This window comes from Phascolarctos cinereus, unplaced genomic scaffold, assembly GCF_003287225.1.
Source record: "Phascolarctos cinereus isolate Bilbo 61053 unplaced genomic scaffold, phaCin_HiC Scaffold_7;HRSCAF=346, whole genome shotgun sequence".
Lineage (NCBI taxonomy): Eukaryota > Metazoa > Chordata > Mammalia > Diprotodontia > Phascolarctidae > Phascolarctos > Phascolarctos cinereus.
This window is the reverse complement of record NW_027556180.1, coordinates 47,463,902-47,475,621: the sequence shown is the minus strand read 5'-3', so window position 1 is coordinate 47,475,621 and position 11,720 is coordinate 47,463,902. Positions and strand designations below refer to the sequence as shown.

At 37.9% G+C, this 11,720-nt stretch overlaps 1 pseudogene; it reads left to right on the top strand.

Moving 5' to 3' along the window:
* The first annotated feature begins 290 nt into the window (after positions 1-290).
* On the top strand, positions 291-1,793 carry LOC110204796 (fructose-bisphosphate aldolase A pseudogene; annotated as a pseudogene).
* The last annotated feature ends 9,927 nt before the right edge of the window (positions 1,794-11,720 follow it).

Below are 11,720 nucleotides of genomic sequence, written 5' to 3'. Positions count from 1 at the left end.
AGGAGGTGAGGAAACGCGTCCCAAAGAGGAGCAAACGCACCTTCTAAGGCATGCGGCTAGAGAGGATCTACACCCAGATCCTTGACACCCACTACCAGTTTTAGTTGGATGTAAAGAAATGTCCCCTCCCCTTTCAAAAGAAAAGAAAAGAAAAAAAGAAAGTAAGCCCACGTTATAGGTGAGGTTTCTTTAAGTGGTCAAACTCCAACTTCGCTCCCTTCCCCCCACCCGCACCCCCCGAGTTCTATTGCCCCTATTCGGCTTTGGAATGTGACGAGGTTAGGATTCTGATTATAGGTCATTTTGTTAGTTCCCACTGGCTCATGGTCCGGTCCCATCTCCTGAGGCCAAGGCTCTTTCCCGAGTCTCCTTCCCCAATAGAAAACTGTAACTTCAAAGTTAACATGACTACCCAAGCCCTGACACCGGAACAAAAGAAGGACCTAACTGAAATTGTTAAACGGCTGATCGCTCCGGGCAAGGGAGTTCTGGTCTTAGATGAGTCCCTCTGTACTATGACTAAGCGCTTTTCATGTTTAGGCATTGAGAACACGGAAGAAAACAGGCGCTGCTTTCGCCAGCTGTTTGTGACCACCGATGATGAAATAAGCAACTACATCGGAGGTGTGATCCTATCCCATGAGACATTCTACCAAAAGTGTGATGATGGCCGGCCTTTCCCAGACGTCCTCAAGTGCAAGAATATTGTTGTGGGCATTAAGGTGGACAGGGGTGTCGTACCCCTGGCAGGAACCAATAATGAAACTACCACCCAAGGGCTGGATGGCCTGGCTGAGCGCTGTGCCCAGTACAAGAAGGATGGAGCTGACTTTGCCAAGTGGCGTTGCGTACTGAAGATTGGGGAGAATACACCCTCTCCTCTTGCCATTTGGGAAAATGCTAATGTGCTGGGTCGGTATGCCAGTGTTTGCCAGCAGAATGGCCTGGTACCCTTCATTGTGCCAGACATCCTCTCTGAAGGAAGTCATAACCTGAAGCAATCTCAATTTATTGTGGAGAAGGTTTTGGCTTCTGTATTCAAGGCTCTGAATGACCACCATATTTTCCTTGAAGGGACTGTGCTTCAACCCAATATGGTAGTGCCAGGCTACGACTGTTGCCAGAAGTATTGCCCTGAGGAAATTGCAATATCAACTATAACAGCTTTCCGCAATACTGTGCCCCCTGCAGTACCTGGTGTGGCCTTCATGTCTGGAGGCCAGAGTGAGGAGGACTCCACTGTACTACTCAATGCACTCAACAAATGTTCCCTACCCAAGTCATGGATCCTGACCTTTTCTTACGGTCGACCTCTACAGACATCTGCTGCCAAAATCTGGGGAGGGAAGGAGTGCAACGTCAAGATGGCCCAGCAAGAGTACCTCAAACGGGCCAAGGCCTTCGGCCATGCCAGTGAAGGCAAGTATTGCCCACCCAGTAGTGCAAGGGTTTCACACACCAATGAGTCACTCTTCATCTCCGTCTACATCTCTAACAGTCCCAATATCAAGCCCTAAATCAGAACCTTCCACTTGAGTGGGCCCCAGTAAGGGAAAGCTACCCAACATACGTCTTCCGTGAGCAGAGACTGGGATCCAAACCTTGGTGTGAACCTCTCCCATCACTCTTTCTAACTTATGCCTTGTCATAGCTCTGCATGAACCTAGTGTCTTCTTTGCAATCCACCTTCACCAATAAGCAACTATTTAACACCAACAAGAAAAATAAAAATAAAAGCAGAGCAAGTGATAAATCCCTGATTTGCATTATTGGTCATTTCATCCTGCAGAAGTTGAATGACAATTCTGGACCTAAACTGGCTAAAGTGGAAATAATAGGAATCTTGGGAGTCTGAGGATGTGTCATTTTAGAATTCCTGATAGGTAAGAGGGGAATACTAGGTATAATCCAATTTGTACCTTAGACTTAAGTAGAGTACATTTCAAAGAGTTCAGAAATAGAATATGCAAAATCCTATGACCTGAACCTCTAAAAGGGAAGTCAGCCTATGAAGTAAGGGCATTTTGAGTTCTCAAAAATGAAATTCTGGAGGTGAAGTCACAATTGATTCCAGGGAGAAAGACTTGAGGGAAGGTCTCTAAACAGGCCAGTATAGATGCACTGGATACTCACCAATGAGCTCAGATTTTTAAAAGATGTGTACAAGGGACAGAATGGAGAGCAGGGTATCAGAGAATATCTTTTTTTTATTATTTGTATCTATAAATAATTAAAATAATGTCAGGAAGTCCAAAACTTATTATTATCTGAGGATTGAGATAAATGATCAAAACAACCAAAAAGAGCTTTTTAACTGTTATGTTGAGTACAAGAGGAAGATCAAGGAAGGGAGAAGTAACCTTCTCAGAGTGGGTGTGAATATGATCATGAAGACAGACCTACACAAATCCCTATTTTACTCTATTTCCTGTACCAAGGAAAAGGCCCTTCAGACTGAGGAGGAAATAGTTAATAGAAAACTGGACTTCAGGTAAATAAGGAAATGTTAAGAGAACACTTCAAATAACAAAGTCACTTGTAAAGGAAATGGGTCAGAGGGTTGTCTAAGAATGTAAGGTTGGGGGTACATGATTTACTGGTAAGTTTAGGGAATCATGATGACTATGAGAGATGTGATAGGTAATTTAATATTCAAAAATGAGAGTGGGAGGTAGATATGTTAAACTATGAAGTATGATTTTCTAGTAAAATTTTAGAATGAGTTATTTTAAAATCAGGTTTTATGAAATCATGGAAAGGAAAGAGCGGAACCGCATGAACCAGCATGAGTTCATTAGGACTAAGTCATACTAAACCAATCTCATTGCTTTGTTCAACAGAATACCAGACCAGTAAACCAGAGAAATTTGGGGGGCATAGTATCTCTGGATTTCGGGAAGGCATTCATCAATCTTTCATGATATACTTTTAAACAAATCAACATTTTTATCAATGACTTGAATGAAGATAGAAGGCAAGCTTTTCCAGTTTGTGGGTAAAAAGAAATTGGCATTATCTAATACATTTGAAGACAAAATTTGGATTAAAAAAAACTTAAAATTATATAGCTGAAGGTCATAGTATCATAGATTTAGAGCCAGAAGGAAGCTTAGAGACCATCTAGTGCAATTCCCTTATTTTACAGGGGAGAAACTTCATATCCATGGAGGTTGAAAGTCTTGCCCAAGACCACATAAGTACTAAAAACGAGTGGTAGATTTGAGCTCACAATCTCTGACTCTAGGATCATTGGTTTTTTCCACTGTACCACTGAAGCATAAAAGAAGGAGCTAGAAGAAAACTGACAAGGATAAGTTGAAGTTCTCCTCTTGGGTTCAAATTAATCAACCATGTAAGTAGAAGATAAAGAGATAGTAGCAAAAATAATTCATGTGGGAAAAAATATAGATATTCTAGTGGACAACAAATAAGAGGGGTCAGAAGTGTGGTGTGGTAACCATAAAACCTAATGCAATATCAGATTGCGCTAAAAGAAATGCGCTCTCAGAATAAAAAAGTTGGTGATTTCATTGACCTCTTCTAATCATCAGACCACATCTAGAATCACGTATATAGTTCAAGATATCATATTTTAGAAGGGATACTGGACAAACTAGAATGTGGCTGGATGAACTTGACCAAAATAGTGAGGGAGACATAAAAGCGCCACCATATAAAGCTTAGTTTATAGAACTGAGGGCATTTAGCCTAGAGAAGAAAAGACATGAGATGCACTATCATTGTCTTCAAATATTTGAGGGGCTCTTATATAGAAAAAGGATTAGACAAATTTGTTCTATTTGGCAGGAGAAGGGAGGATCTTGGCCAATGGATGGGAGTTACTTAGTTGAAAATTCCAATCTGATATAAATAACATCTTAAAAATTAAAGGTGTTAGGGGGTACAACCAAGATGGCAGAGTAAAGACAAGGACTTATCTGAGCTCTCCCAAATTCCTCTCCAAACAACCTTAAAATAAATGCCTCCGAATGAATTCTAGAGTGGCAGAATCAACAAAAGAATGAGGAGAAAAACTTTTCCAGCCCAAGATGACTAGTTGGTCACCAGGAAGAGTCTGTCTCACTGGGGTGAGTGTGGAATGCAGCCCAGCTCAGGCTGAGCCCCAGCAAGGCAGCAGCAGGCTTTGGGGGCAACTGAATAATCAGCTTCAGCTCCTGGAGCTCTCAACTCCCAGATGGTAAGGGGATCAGACAACTGATCAGAAGATTACAGGAGACTCTTTACTGGCACTGCATGCAGGACTCTGTGGCACTGACCCTACACAGTTCCAGGTTGTAGCACCAGGGTGAGGAGGAGCAGTAGCGCACTAGACCGTGTGTCAACAGGGGAGCCTGATAATACTTCCAGTATGGAGAAGAGTGTTTGTATAGGCCAGGAGAGCAGTGACCACACTTCTCCTTAGATCATACCACCCAGGAAGAACTGAAAACTTACAGACCCCTAGAACTAACTTGGAACAGTGCCCCCTCCACCCTGGTAACAGAGCTCAACTTAAACATAAAGTTAAAAATCAAGAAGTAGGCTGGGGAAATGAGCAAACAACAGCAACAAAAAAAGAATCTGACTATAGAAAGTTACTATGGTGACAGGTAAGCTCAAAGCACAAACTCTGAAGATGACAAAAAAGTCAAAGCAACTACATTCAGAGCCTCGAAAAAGAAAAAATGTGAACTGATCTCAGGCCCAAAAAAATATTCTTGGAAGACCTCAAAAAAGATTTGAAAAATCAGAGAAGTAGATTAAAAATTGGGGAAAAAAAAGAAATGAGAGTGATACAAGAAAATAATGAAAAAAGAGTCAACCACTTAGTGAAAGAAGGCATAAAAATTACTGAAGAAAATAGCACATTAAAAATGGAATTGGCAAAATGATAAAAGGGGCACAAAAATCCACTGAAGAGAAGAACTACTTTCAAAGCAGAATTGGCAAAATGGAAAAAGAGGTACAAAAGCTCACTGAAAAAAAAATTACAAATTAGAATTGGGCAAATGGAAGCTTGATGCCTCCATGAGACATCAAAAAACAATAAAACAATAAATAAAACAATAAAAAATAAAAATAGAAAAATAGAAAACAATGTGAAATATCTCATTGGAAAAACAACTCGCCTGGAAAATAAATCCAGGAGAGAGAATTTAAGAATTATTGGACTACCTAAAAGTCATGATACAAAAAAAAGAGCCTAGACATCCTATTTCAAGAAATCATCAAGTAAAACTGACCTGATATCCTAGAACCAGACGGTTAAATAAACATTGAAAGAATCCACCCATCACCTTCTGCAAGAGATCTCAAAATGAAAATTCCCAGGAATATTATAGCCAACATCAGAGCTCTTATATCAAGGAGAAAATATTGCAATAAGTCAGAAAGAAATAATTCAAATATCATGGAGCCACAGTCAGGATAGCACAAGATTTAGCAGCTTCTACATTAAAAGATCGACATGCTTCGAATATGATATTGTGTAAGGCAAAGGAGCTAAGATTACAATCAAGAATCACCTACCCAGCAAAACTGAAAATAATCCTTGGGGGAGGGGGGGTGCAGAATGGACATTTAATAAAATACAGGACTTTCAAGCATTCCTGATGAAAAGACCAGAGCTGAATAGAAAATTTGACTTTCAAATATGACATAAAAAAATATAAAAAGGTAAACAGAAAAAAGAAATTATAAGACATTCAATAAGGTTGAACTGTTTATACTACCACAGGGAAAGAGGATACTTGTAACACCTAAAAACTTTATATACTATTATTAGGGTATATGAGTATACATAGACGGCATGTGTGTGAGCTGAATCTGATGGGATGGTATCTAAACAAAATAAAATTAAGGGGTAAGAAAGAGGGATGCACTAGAATAAGAGGGAAGGAAGAAATAGAATGGGATAAATTATCTCACATAAAAGAGACATGAAAGAGTTTTTATAATAGAGGGGAAATGGGGGTGTGTGGGGTGGACAATGCTTGAACCTTACTCTCACTGGAATTGGTTAAAAGAGGAAATAACATACATACTCAGTTGGGTATAGAAATCAAAGCTAATGATCACCATATGTAAAAAATGTTCTAAATCATTATTGATTAGAGAAATGCAAATTAAAACAACTAAGATGCCACCTCACACCAATCAGATTGGCTAATTTGACAGAAAAGGATATATGTTGCAGAAGATGTGGGAAAATAAGGATACTAAAGCAATGTTGGTGGAGTTGTTTGTTGGAGAGCCAACCATTCTGGAGACTGATTTGGAACTATGCCTAAAGCGTTATAAAACCAGGCATACCTTTGATCTAGCAATACCACAACTAGATCTGTATCCCAAAGAGATGAAAAAAGGATTTATATGTACAAAAATATTTACAGCAGCTCTTTTTGTGGTGACAAAGAATTGGACATTGAGGAACTGCCCATCAGTTGCAGAATGGCTGAACAAGTTGTGGTATATGAATGTAATAGGATACTATTGTTCCATGAGAAGTGATGAGCAGATGAACTTCAGAAAAACTTGAAAAGACTTACTTATATGAATTGCTGCAAAATGAAGTGAGCAGAACCAGGAAAACAATGTAAACAGTAACAATAATGTTATATGAAAATCAACAGTGAATGACTTAGCTATTCTCAGCAATACGATGATTCAAGACAATTCTGAAGGACTTATGATAAAAAATCCTATTCACCTCCAGAGACAAAACTGATGAACTCTGAGTGCTGATCGAAGCATACTTTTAAATTTTCTTTACCTTTCTTAACTTTGTTGCTGGGCTGGATGGGGTGTTATTTTTTGGTCTGTATTTTCTTTTGCGACATGATTAATATGGAAATATGTTTTGCATGACTACACATATATAACCTATATCTTGTCTTTTCAATGAGATGAGAGGAGAGGGATGGAGAGAGAGAATTTGGAACTCAAAAATCTTTTTTAAAATTAATATTAAAATTGTTTTTACATGTACTTGGAAAAATATAATTTTGTAATTAAGGCTATCTGAAAAAATCAGATGAGCTGCCTTCAGTAGGTAGGAGTTTCAGATTCCCTATCCCTAGAGATTGTGTGTGTGTGTGTGTGTGTGTGTGTGTGAGAGAGAGAGAGAGAGAGAGAGAGAGAGAGAGAGAGCAGGTGCCTACCACCTTATTGGATACATGACAGAAAAGATCTGCTTTGGGTAGGGGATAGAATTGACTTTTGAGATCCCTTCCAACTCTAAATCATAGAATTCTAGGATCTATGAGTACTGACCTCTGGATATCAATTTCCTTCTCTAAAATGAAAATGATAAAAACCTACCCATACTCAAAAGTTTTTAGATCTTTATTGGGGGACATGGTTGGTTAGGGTTAGATAAATTAAAGCCATCATCATTACTTTGAAGAAAGAAATCTAAAGGAATAGTTGGTGGGACAAACCTTTTCATTTTTGCTTTCTTCCATCCCCTGATCTTTACAGATTTCCCTATCTTTCCCAACTCCTTTTTCTTCTAGTTCATTTTCTATTTTATCTCTTTCTCCTTATTTTCTTATTTCTCCCATTCATTACCTTTCTTCTTCCCCTCCCCCTTTTATTTTCTTTCCTCTTGCTACACTTTCTTCCCTCTGCTCCCCAACACATACCAATGCCCAGACACACTGGACAGAAGCAGCTACTTGAATTGGTCTGTCTATGCCAAGCAATGAGAATTTGCCTAACGGGGAGCTAGTCATTTAATACCTGAAGTAGCATAGATGGGACATGCTCCAGGCTAGACTCTTGTCAAAATGTAGAAATACAATATAACCAGCAGTTCCCATGGCTCAAAGTGAAGAAACTGGCAACATTTGGTTTCTTCTGGCCAATGTGACCCAGGCTCCAAAGTAGAGTCTCAGTGAGTGCAAACCTAATCACTTAAAGTCTAAACTCTATATACAGAAATAAGCAATAGCTTTACATTTTAATTAATCTTAAATCATTAGTAGAAAGGAATATTATTACTTAGGGGCCACCCCCCAAAGTGAATGAAGACAGATGAAAAAAAATTTAATTAATTATAAATACTACACACACACACACACACACACACACACACACACACACACACGCACCTGCCAGAACTCTTAAATAACACTACCCTATGACGATTCCACATGATCCTGCTCTGACAGATGAACTCTCTAGAGGTCACTGAATTCTCCAGATGGGCAGCTAGTGTAGAGCTAAATTCTCCAAAGGATTGTTACATCTCTCAATAAGCATTTAAAGAAAAAATACTGAATAAATATTGAAACAATGAAAAGACAGGAGACTCATAAAAAATGTATTTTTAAATTGAGCCAGATCAGCCTTAGCAACGAGGGAAGGGAATTCATTATCTGTTCAATATTTCATTTACATAAAGCATGTGATGGAATTTTGTTCAGGACCACGTGAACTAATTTTGCAAGTAAAAACATAGCCACCTGGGTAGAAAACCACATGAAAAAGTAACGATAATTTATAGGAGTACCAGCTGGGGAAAGGCAGTTAGTCTGGTTCAGAGGAAAATGAGATCTATTCCAGTACTTCTAAAGTCCAATGGAAAGCTTTTTGAATTATGATATGCTCATATTTCTTCATGAAGATGTACAAGTAAGTAAGGCAGGTAAAGATTACTAATCTATATTCAATCTTATCAGCACATGGAGAAAAATAGAACACCCCCCCCCATATCCTTTCTCTTTTTTCAGGAGACACAAATTCATTACCAGATTACCAAGGTAGGTCTATCTATTATCTTTGTTTCTGAAACAGCGCAAACTCACTTGGCAGTTCTCACCCTTTAATTCATCCTCCCCAGCTAGTAGGTTAGTGAAGGATAATTACTCTAACACCAAGCTTTTATAGACATTATATTCTAATAGTCAGAGTGAATAGATAGATTTTCAATCATTTTCCCCCAGTAATAAAGAAAATGGTGTGATGCTTTTAACCTTTCCTCCTTTTTCCTTTTTTCTTTTCTTCCTTTTTCTTTCTCTTCTTTGTTCCTGTCTTCCTTCTTTTCTTTCTTTTTCTTTCTTTTTTCTTCCTCTTTCCCTTTCTCCCTCTCTCTCCCTTTCTTCCTTTCTTCCTTCCTTCCTTTCTTTCTTTCTTCCTTTCTTCTTTCTTTCTGCAGCAACCATGCAGTGTAGCGAAAAGTATACTGGACTGTAAGTCAGAAAAGACTTTAGTTCTAATCGTTCCTTAGATATTCATACTAGTTGTGTGACTGTCACTTAACCTCTCTGAGATGCAGTTTCCTCATATGTAAAATAAGGATAATGATATCTTCAGTAATCTCCTCACACAATTGTTATAAAGGTCAAATGAGATAATAGGCATAAAGCATTTTAATCTTTTTCATGATATCAAAGACTTAATTTTTTTTAAGTTCCAAATTCTCTCCCTCTCCCCTCCCTCCATTGAAAAGGCAAGAAATGTGATACCCATTCCACTGATGAAGTCATGAAAAACATTTCCACATTAGCCATGTTACCAAAAAAGAAAGGTGAGAAAATAGAGAGAAAAGAATATGCTTCAATCTATACTCAAAGTTTATTGGTTCTCTCTCTGGAGGTAGAGCACATTTTCTATTGAGTCCTTTGGAATTGTTGTGATTCATTGTATTCATCAGAGCAGCCAAGTCTTTCACAATATTGCTGCTATTACATACAATGTTCTAGTTCTGCTTACTTCACTTTGCATTGGTTCATTTAAGTCTTCTCAGGCTTTCTGGAAACTGTCATCATTTCTTACGGCACAATAGCGTTCCATCACAATCATATACCACGACTTGTTTAGCCATTCTCCAATTGATGGGCATCCGCTCAATTTCCGATTCTTTGTCACTGCAAAAAGAGCTGCTTAAAATATTTTTATATGTGTGCACTTTCTATTTTTCCTTTATCTCTTTGGGGTATAGATCTATTAGTGGTATTGCTGGGTCAAAGGGTATGCACAGTTTTATAGCCCTTTAGGCATAGTTCCAACCTAGAATAGTTGGACTAGTTCACAACTCCACCAACAGTGCATCAGTGTAACTATTTTTCCCACATCCCTTCCAGTTTTTGTCATTTTCCTTTTCCATCATATTAACCCACCTAATAGGTGTGATTTGATACCTCAGAATTGTTTTAATTTTCATTTCTCTAATAATTAGTGATTTAGACAATTTTTCATATGACTATCGATAACTGATTTCTTTTTTCAAAAACTGCCTGTTCATATCCTTTGATCATTTATCAACTGAGTCATAGTGACTATTTTTATAACTTTGACTCAGTGCCCTATATATCTGAGAAATGAGATCTTTATTAGAGAAACTCTGTAAAAAAAAATTCCCAGTTTCCTTCTTTCCTTCTAAATTTAGCTGCATTGGTTTTGTTTGTGCAAAACCTTTTTAATTTAACGTAATCAATACTATTCATTTCACCTCCTATGATCTTCTCTGTCTCTTGTTTGGTCATGGACTCTTCCCTTTATCCATAGATCTGACAGGTAAATTTTTTATGCTCCTCTAATTTGCTCATGATATTGCCCTTTATGTCTAAATCATGCACCAATTTTGAGCTTATCTTGGTGTGTGGTGTGAGATGCTGATCTGTGCCTAGTTTCTGTCAGACTGCTTTCCAAAGCTTTGTTAAACTTAAAGTAGCCTATCAGTAGAGAGGTTTTTAACTATTCAATAAAAGAGATTATACTGAATGACAAGATCTAGCCCCATTTGCTTTTTTTTTAATTGGACCTTCTTTACACAACCAGTAATGATGATGATCTTTGTCCTTTATGCTCCTCTTTAGCACTGTGAAGGTATACACTAGAAGTTAACAAATTTGTGATTCTCCTAGCACCTATAAGTAGCTTATATTATACCTAGGATTGGAATTGGGGATGGGTTTAAATCTGTGATGTCATTGATAGTGAACTCTCAGTGAGGAAGCTCTGTTAGCTACTACTCTACAACTTCAAGTCTAAGAGAAGTGCCAGAGACAGTGACAGGTTAAATGGTTTACCAAGGGGCACATAGCCAAAATGTATCAGAGGTAAGATTTGAACCTAGCTCTTCCTATACCATGCAGCTTTGGATTATCTGTAATAATAGATCATCAAGGAAATCAAATTCTACCCATAAGCAGAATTTGGCCTTCTACCCACAATGAGAAGAAGGTCATAACATGGCTTCTGCTGGTGAAAATACATTAAACTTTTGTGATTGCTGTACTATTGAAATTCCCCCCAAAAAATTAAAGGTTGTTTTTTTTAAATTATTTAATAGTATTCTTTATTACTGGAAGGGGAAAATGATTGAAAATCCATCTCTTCACTCAGACCATTACAATATAATGTCTATAAAAGCTTTGTGTTAAAGTAATCATCCTTCACTCTTTCCTCCCCCTCTTTGTCTTCTCATTTATTCATTTCCCATTAATCGTAAAACTGAAATGGAAAGAGAATGAATTTTTTAAAGTCACTTGCCATTCTGGAGCTTTCGTAATTTCTTCTAAGTGCACTTTGGTTCTCCTTCATTTGTATCTGGGGGTAGCCCACAGTTACTATGTGATGCACTTATTTTTCTTATTATGAGCAATTAGATAGTATAGCCAAAATCTCCACCTGGCCACCATCAGAATTATGTATGACACCAAGAGGGAAAAAGAAGCTAAGAGTTCCTTTGGGTCTGTTCCTTTTAGCATTCCAAA